The sequence below is a fragment of the Canis aureus genome, chromosome 6, assembly GCF_053574225.1.
Source record: "Canis aureus isolate CA01 chromosome 6, VMU_Caureus_v.1.0, whole genome shotgun sequence".
NCBI lineage: Eukaryota > Metazoa > Chordata > Mammalia > Carnivora > Canidae > Canis > Canis aureus.
Window position 1 is genome coordinate 43,365,036 of NC_135616.1, and position 9,404 is coordinate 43,374,439.

At 44.9% G+C, this 9,404-nt stretch overlaps 1 long non-coding RNA gene across 3 annotated transcripts; it reads left to right on the plus strand.

Moving 5' to 3' along the window:
• Position 1: 1 nt before the first annotated feature.
• Positions 2 to 5,371, plus strand: LOC144315979 (uncharacterized). 3 transcript variants are annotated; one of them, XR_013381725.1, is made up of 5 exons: positions 2 to 627; positions 1,680 to 1,791; positions 2,272 to 2,349; positions 3,100 to 3,201; positions 5,022 to 5,371. It is a non-coding gene; the product is annotated as an uncharacterized LOC144315979 (long non-coding RNA). The 3 variants fall into 3 exon arrangements; XR_013381724.1 differs by having other exon boundaries at positions 2 to 1,791; XR_013381723.1 differs by having other exon boundaries at positions 2 to 2,349.
• The last annotated feature ends 4,033 nt before the right edge of the window (positions 5,372 to 9,404 follow it).

Consider the following 9,404-nt stretch of genomic DNA (forward strand, 5'->3'; position numbering starts at 1 on the left):
ATTGATAAGGCATCACATGGTTTTATATCAAACCATCTGTGATCCTTCAGAGGGTGGTGCTGGCTAACACTCTGTGGACAGGAAAGGCAAACCACATCTATGTATTGATTCCTGCCAAGATGAATTGCCACCCTTTCCAGTGTAGAAGGGGACCAGTGTTGATAACTTGCCATGAGTAGCTAACAGGTCTCCTTGAGAGATGGTACCATACTGGGGACTCAAAGTCAGCTTACGTTGCTGGTGGTTGGACATTTGGCAGTTCCAGTACCTACACCAGCTTTGGTGAGTGAGAGTCCATGCTCTCAGCTCATGTGTAGCCCTACTCCTGCCACCATGGCTATCTGTTCCTGTGCCTATTATGCCATCACTGGTTTGGTTGATGATGGGCTGGCTGATAACTACCAGTTGTCATTCTTTCTACTTGGTTCTGGCACCTCTTCCTTGGTGGATATTCTCTGCTGGGCATTAATGGTAGGATTTAAAACCCATCACACTCTGGGCCACGCCCAGAGGCCCACCAACATGCCTCTTCTACAGATGTCTTCATCCTCAATCTCCTAATATTGTCAGGGAAACTAACCACCCAAAGTAGATGACTATAAGCACCATCCAGAAGTCTGCCAACTGGTAGGATTTCCTTCTTTGTCTTCCAGGGTCTCCCCCACATGGCTGTCACACAGCAGTAGTGCAGGAGGGTCCCTTTTCGTCTTGCATCCATACTCCAAGCAGACCCTATGAATTAGCATGACCTTTTCCCTCCCAATCAACTGGTCATAGGGGCATTCCATGGTCCTTAGGTATGAGCTGAGGGAGAACCAGTGGCTGGTGACCAATGAGTAACCCAGTCCCAAATCCATTTTAGAGTTGGCTTCTTCAGATCCTTCCTGGAACCAACTCTCCTAGGTGAAGCTCCCCAAGAAGCAGACTCTTTTTTTTTTTTTAATTCAATATTTTTTTTTTTATTGAAGTTCCATTTGCCAACATATAGTATAACACCCAGTGCTCATCCAATCAAGTGCCCAAGAAGCAGACTCTGAGCCAGGAATTAGCATACATTAGATTGATAAATGGAGGAGTGTTATCAGGTCAAAACAGAAAGGAGACAAGGAAAGAGGACTGAGGGAGAGAGGACAGGAATTGCTCTGCAATCATGGTGAGGGCCTCAGCTGGTCCCAAAGGGAGTTCTGGGCTGGGCTGTGGGCCACCCAAGTTGAGAGTATGACTTGGGCAAAATGGCTCACTTTGACTAATGGCAACTCACAGAAAATCATTCAAATCAGAGCAGCCAGTGCTCCTGACAACTGGGAGAATGAGTGCCTCAGTCTGAAAAAGGCCCACAGACACCACATCGTAGCATCACTGTGTAAGGCCACATCTCTTTCAGGAGAAAAGATCTAATCAGTACATAACTTTATTATAAGGGAGGGGACTTAGCCCAGAGACATTAGGACCAGCAATATCAGCAATGTTAATAATGTGGTTATTAACCATATGAAGCTAATGGCTTCATGTAATTCCAAGGTTGAAAGAGCAAAAATATATTTTCTCCCACCCCCAAATGTCCCTGTGGTATTTTGCATATCCTTCCCTGTAAGAGGGGTATGGTGGAGAAACAAAGATTCTGTCTTCTATATTTCCTATAAAAAATTTTAAATATTTTATTTATTTATTCATGACAGACAGACAGAGACAGAGAGACAGAAACATTGGCAGAAGGAGAAGCACGCTCCCTGCAGGGAGCCTGATGCAGGACTCGATTCCAGAACTCCATGATCACGACCTGGGCTGAAGGTAGACACTCAACCACTGAGCCACCCAGGTGCCCCTCCTATAAACTTTAAATATCACTCATCTGTAAAGATGAGACTTTAAGTCTGTCCAAGTGTTGAAACTGACCCTTTAAAAGCTTATTTTCCAACAAAGTTGGGGATAGTCTAGCCTTTCTAAAACATTCTTCTCTGAATGAGTGCCACTGTTTTCACACCTGTGCACCTTTGCAAATTCACTCTTTTGCCAGAATGTCTTTTCTTACCCTTTGTCATCCTCCAGAATTCTTTAAAACCTTCATCAAGTATTCATATGTTCATAGGATTGCCAGATTTCATAAATAGAAATACAGGACACATAAATAAATTTAAAATTCCAATCAACAAGAAATAATTTTTTAGTATAAGTATGTCCAAATAGTCCATGAGATGTACTGATACTAAACAATTAATATGTCATTTGTTTGAAATTCAAAAGTAACTGGACATCCAATATTTTATCTAGCAAACCTGTTCATCCTCCAAGTATTTGTGGAATATCTACCACATGTCAGAAAGGATTCTAAGCATCAGGAATATAGCAGTGAGTAAAATAACTCAAATTCCTGCTTTCATAAAGTTTATATTCTAGTGGAGGGAATTAAGCCATAATCAGATCCACAGGTAAATATACATAGTATTGTTAAAGCATAAACAAATGTCATAAGAAGAATACAGGGGAGGACGGTGTAATGGGGAATTCTAGGGTTGCAAGTAAGACAGTACTGTTTTATAAAAGTTCTCCCTCATTCCATGAGCCCTGAAAGAAGTGAAAAAGAAAGCCGTGAGATTTGGTGGGGGTGTACATTCTAAAGGGAGTGAACGTCCAATACCAGTGCTGGAAGTAGAGGCGTGCTTGGCTTCTTTGAAGGACAGCAAGGAGACCACTGCGGCTGGAAGTACAGTGGTCAAGAATGGGCTGCTCAGAATGAGGTCAAAGGGGCATTTTCAGCTTTTTGGCCGCGGAGAGGTTTGGCATCTAGAGATGCAGCAGACACTTGGCAGGATCTCACATTTCAAACAGAGCACATGTTGCATTAATAAATATTTGTTAAGGGGCGCCTGGGTGGCTCAGTGGGTTAAGTGTCTGCCTTTAGCTCAGATCATGATCTCAGGGTCTTCGGATAGAGCCCCACGTTGGACTCCCTGCTCAGCAGGGAACCTGCTTCTCTCTCTCCCTCTGCCCCTGCTTCTGCATAGTCTCTCAAATAAATGAATAAAATCTTTAAAGTAAATAAATAAATGTTAAATAAATGGCTTCTACATTGAGAATCAATCCTTCTTTCTGGGACAGGGAGCCAGGGAAGAAACAAGGAGATCAACAAGGAGGCCAATAAGACAACCCAGGAGAGGGGGGGATGAAAGGATTAGGACTCTAGTCATCGTGGTAGAGATGGTAAGTGCTTGGAGCCTGAGCGTACCATGAAGATACAGCTGACAGGATATGCTGATGGATTTAGACATAGAGTGTGGGTAAAAGAGGGGAGGCTGGAGTCTCTAAAGAGATAGACTTGCCATTTACAGAGGCGGGAAAACCCACAAGAGTAGCAGGTGTGATGGTATGTCACTGGGGCAGAGGCAGCAAGCTGAAGTGCAGCCTGAGACTTGTTATTTGATATGCCTGTTACCCATCCAAGTGGAGATGTGAAGGCAATGGCTGGGGTTCAAAAGGGAGACGCAGGGGTGCCTGGGTGGCACTGTCAGTTGAGTGTCCAACTCTTTGACTTTGGCTCAGGTCGTGATCTCAGGATCATGAGATGGAGCCCTGCATTGGGCTCCACGGTCTGCACAGAGTCTGCTGGAGATTCTCTCCCTCTCCCTCTCTCCTTTCCTGCTTGTGCTCTCTCTATCTCTTAAATAAATAAATCTTTTTAAAGGAGGGAGGGGGAGGAAACAAATTTGGGAACAGTGAGCATACTAAAAGCATGGGTCTGGATGAGATCCCCGAGGAGTAGGAGTAAATGGAGAAGAGTTCTAAAGACTGAGCCCTGGGTCTCCAGGCTGTCTAGAGGTTGGAGAGACAAGTGGAAACAAAGAGTCACCAGTTGAGCCAGAGGAGAACCGAGAAAGAGTGTCCCAGAAACCAAAGCAAAACAGCATTTCAAGGAAGATGGTGTGATCGTTGTGTCAAACGCTTCTGGAAAGTGAACTTAGTTGGCGCCTGACCATTGAGTTTGGCGCTGACCTCTCCACGAGAGCTATTTCAGTAAGACAGTGGAAAAGAAAGCTGGACTGGAGTGGGTTCAAGAGGAATGCAAGGAGATAAAAGGAGTTCTGCTGCAATATGGGGATGATGCCAAATCCGAGATGAGAAATAATTGTGTTGGAGCTGAGGGAAGCCAGGTCTGGAGTGCTGTCGTCCAACAGGGGACAGAGATCGGGAGCTGGCACATGAAAGGAGAGGTTGGCTTATGACAGTTCCCTGGGAGTCCCAGAGGGGAGTGGGAGAGCCTGTGTGGGGAGCAGGGCAGGATGTGGCATGTGGGAGCCTTCTGCTGACAGCCCATCTCCCGACATCAGAAGCAGGGTGGGGTGCGGGGGGGGAGATGTGTTAGCTGGGGAGGGGGGCAGAGGGTGGGTGCAGGGACTACACCTGTGCAGGAGGAGGGCTAGGCAGCATCAGCGCTGATTGAGATCAGTGGTTCTGTGTTTAAATGTGGTTGTATGTCTCCTCCGGTCACACTCAGCTGTCCAAGCGCAGACAAGGTGTAGGCAGACAATCGGATATAAGCAGGGGTGGAATTTTGGCAGGCAAAGACATGAAAGCAAGAGAGAGGCTAGGGTGTGTTTACGACGATTGCCCAAGAATCTAAATTGGGTGAGGAGGCAGGCGAGGCCATTGGGGATGAAGGACAGTGCACAGGTGGTGAGGCCGGTAGATTCAAGGACCCAGGGGGACTGGAGGATTGCGAGCATCAGGCCCTAGAGAGTGTACTGGAAAAATAGAAAGTGGTGGACAGAGCACGAGTCTGGAAAGCAAACGTTCCAGAGGACCTGCAGTCATTAGTAATGTCGGGGTACATTCTGGTGAAGGGAATGAGTTGCGGAGGTAGGATAGAGTCCCTGGAAGAAAGGGAGAGTCTGTGTGTCTAAGGAAATGGCTGGGAATGGTAGGTTCCCAGGAATGAGTGAGCCAGTGTCTTGGGTCCCTATTACTACTATGACAGATCACCACAAACCTAGTAACTACAAACAATATGATTTATTGTCTTACAGTTTCAGAGATTAGGAGTCTTACTGGTCTTTGGTCAGGAGGTCCCAGGGCTGGTTCTTTCTGGAAGCTCAAGGGCAGAACCCAACCTGCTTCTCTCACATCTCGGTCGGACTCGGACCCTCCTTCCTCTCTCCTGTGAGGACTCTGAGACTACATTGGACCCATCCAGATAATCCCTCCTCTCTCAAGATCTTTAACTGAATCCCATTTGCAAAAGTACCTTTTGCCTAGGAGCTTGGATAGCTCAGTGGTTGAGTGTCTGCCTTTGGCTCAGGTTGTGATCCCGTGGTCCTGGGATCGAGTCCCACATCAGGTTCTCTGTGGGAAGCCTGCTTCTTCCTCTGCCTATGTCTCTGTGTCTCTCCTGAATGAATAAATAAAATAAAAAAAAAAAGTCCCTTTTGCTACTTACATAGTCACCTGTACTGGAGATAAGACACAGACATTATTGGGGGACTGTTACTCAGCCTACCATACCAGCTACATATTTTTTCCTCTTTGAAGACTTCTCTGATTCTGGTCTTTCCGCCCCACCCCAGGTTGGGTTGATAAGAATTCTTGTACCTTCTTAGAACATTCCTGTATCAGAGGATATGCATTCTTCATTGGAGTATTTACTGTGTTAAGTTCTGAGTTAGTTACTGTTAACATAAACAGGACACAGCATCTTGAGAGTCCTCCCTCTAATTGCCAATGTCAGCTTATCCCTCTATCTCCCCAGGTAGATACCGTGGATCACGCCAGGACAGGAACCACTCACACTCATGTCCCTGTGCTTGGCGCCTGCCATGGCACCTGCCATATGATATGTACTCAGTGGATCTTTTCAAATGATTAGATGAGCTCTGGTTACATTTAGTAACAGAAGTGCCTTCTCTAAGTGAACACATGCACATGAAAAAGACACTACTCTCATAACCCTAAGCCAGCTTCCCGACAACGCCTGTGCCTTAACATACACACAGATCATTTTACTAATCTGTATGCTAATCCCTCAGATGTCTGGAACCAACTGCTGGTCTCTTGAACACTGTGTATTTTTACATATCCACCAGCTAACATCGTAACTTAGGAGCTCTTGGACATCAACATTTACTGTGGTTTTGCCAAGCATGCTCTTTTAGGATGTTTAGATTGGGTCATATCTGCAGGGAAGTTGCTGGATTTAAGAAGGAAAAATATCATCTGTCTTCTGTTGAACCACAACAATTGAACACCAGTAAGAATCCATCAGCAGTCAGACGAGAAATGGATCCCTCAAAAAGCAGCCTGGTAAAGTAATAAATGATATTAGACACAAAAATTACCTGCCAACACTTAGGAAATTCATGTCCATTTATAATTGTTACCTCAAAGAACCTGTTGGGAGCAGATTCCAAGGAAGACTTTGGTATCTACAGTTAACGGATAATGGTGAAATTAGATACTGGGACAGAGTCCATTGCAAATCTTTTGTCAATGGAATTATCAAAGCATAAATCATGTTTTAACCAGACATATTGCTTTCTTCAGCTGTGCAGCCTTACAATTGCAGGCGTGTCTTTTGTGCATCACAGAGACCTAGAGACCTGTAGTGTAACGCCATCGGAACAGCTGAGCTGCCATGCAATTGGAAAAGCTCCAGAAGATGGCTATTATCAGAATTATTTAGACCCTATACTGATTTATGAGCCCCAGTCCTGGCCAAATTATTGTCCCTAACTAGCAGTAGGGTTAATTTCCCTCGGAATGGTTAATTTCCATCTCATTTTTTGAAAACGCTCCTCGGGTTTTAAACTAGTATACTAGATATTTCTTCAAATTCCAGGCTGATTTCCTTTCAACAAAATATAGGGTCATAGTTTCTAAATTTAGACTTTATGTAAAGAACAAAGGGACTTCAGGCATTGAAAGAGCACCAGTGACAGTTACTCTGTTTCAGCCTGAAGACAACAACAAAATGCCAAACAACTTAAGGCTGTTGGCAGCATTTATCAATCATTCATCAGCCTTTGATTCCTTAGACAAAAGCCATCCAACAGCCAAGTTCTCCTGAACTAAAAGAGCTAGAAAGCACTTGTGTTTCTGTGGAGCACCAGTCTGCCATCGAAATCAAAATCAGGATAGGTCTAGGCATCCACCCTAGAGAACTGCAAGCACACCTGAACTAAGGGTCACATCCAAGTATGTTCACTAGGATGTTGTAGGGAACAGCAAGAGCAAGAGAAATTAGATTCCATCTACCTTTGGGGAAACGTGGTGGCTGGATGGGGCATGTTCTAATTCTTCAGGAGGGGGGCTGATTATACAAATGTATTTAGTTTTGGGAAATATGATGATCTGTACATTCTGTACATAAGTTACACTTCAATAGAAAGCTTTTTTAAAAAATGATCACAAACCTTTGCCTGGCTCTCAAGGAGTTGCTTGTACATTCCTCTGAACTAGAACTAGGTTTTAACAGGATACTCAGGTGATCCGAATGTACAGTAAAATTTGAGAAGCACTGACCCAGGGCATAAACACACAAGTATAAAAGTACATATGAAAGCATAATAAAGAGAATGATGGAAGGACACACAGGGCAGTGAGGAGGCTGGAAGAGGCAGATCTCACCAGACCAGCCCAGGTGGCCCCTGACTCTGCTACTAGGAATATCCAACTGCCAGAAATATTAGCCCCAGTTTGCTGCCTCTCTTATTTATGGTTTAGCATTTTCGAGCAGTAATTGACCAGAATCAGTGCAAAAGAAGCCCGAATTTCAGGCCAAGAAAGTGCTGCTGTCATCCTGCAGTTGTTGAACAAGATAAATGGTCTCTATAGCTGAGGACGAAGAAAAGTAGGGCAAGCACGAGGAGAACCCGATAGGGAAGTGCATCGCAAATAATTATGGCTAATTTTAGCTCATCAGCTTACCTATTTTTTCATTATTCAGTAAAGCTAAGTTCCAGAGTCGTAAAATCTGACCCCACAGAAGAGTCAAAAATCACACAGAAGATCTTGCGATGCTGTCTCGTGTGACGGACACCGAAGGCAGGGCCCCAGGGGCGCCTCCCGTGGGAAGAGCTACCATTATCCTCCTCCTTCCCTGTGTCACATCTACCAGAAGCAAGACTATCCTTCTCTAGGACATTTGTTCATTTTATTTTTTTAAACTTATTTTTAAAGATTTTATTTATTTATTCATGAGAAACTAACAGAGAGAGAGAGGCAGAGACACAGGCAGAGGGAGAAGCAGGCTCCCTCCTTGAGTCCAATTCAGGACTCAATCCCAGGACCCCGGGATCACGCCCTGAGCCGATGACAGATGCCCAACCACTGAGACACCCCAGCACCCCTAGGATGTTTGTTCTTTTTAAAGTGAGATCGTAACAAATGAACTCCAACTACTCATAGTGCTCAAAGCCATGAAGAGATGACTTCTTGTCTCGGCAAGGTACTCTCCCTTTCAATTACCCTCGATCACAGTGAATTGTTTTACTAATGAAACTACATCACTAACTCATTCAGTTCACAGTCTGACGTGGGAGCACTTTCTCCTGCATTCGTGACTCTGGTTTCATGCCCCCTTGAGTGGATATTCCTGACTCCTAAAGATGTTAACATGCATTTGTCTCTGCTGTGATTAGGAGCAAATTTTGGTTTCCATAGACAGAATTTTTGATGTTTCAAAGGCATGCCGCTGTCTGTTCCTAATATCCAAGTTGATTGCATCCCCTCCCTGCAGATGGGGGCCCTCTCCTAATTTAGTGAATACTTTCAATATCTTTGTCCCAATTACTGATAAAGAACTAACCCCCAAGGATGTCCTTGAGTTGATAAGGAGTCACTGATAATCATTGTTTAGGAATTTTCAATGGGCCAACATAGAGTTACTGGCATCTCGGCTTCTGGTTTAGGGCATCACGTGACATAGAATCTAGAATCGATGGTTTTATTTACATCCACAGGGGCCACCTCCCCATCCCCCACCCTCTGCTACCCACCACCAGCCGCCATATATCCTGCCCCTTTAGCCCAAGAGGAAATAACTTTGGTCTGGCATAATCCTCTTCTTACCAGCCCAAGCCTTGGCATTAAAAAATGTAAGGAAATAAAGCCATTTTTCCCTGCGTCATAGCCAAGGCTCTCTGCAACAGAGCCAGTGTGCTTTCTGAGCAACGTTCAATAAAGGGAACAGAAAACAAGCCAGATCACCCGATGCCCAGAAACACACGCAGGGTGAGATATTTATTAGTAAAAAGTGGCAGGAATGATTCAAGATCTGAGGTCACCAGGGTCTGAGAACAACCCATCAGCCACCGTGGATATTTTAGTATATGTGCTGCCGAAGCGAGCACTGCCACCGTGGATAGAGCCTGACCTTCTTCCACTCCCACTCAGCCCTCCGCTGGCTCTGAACAGGC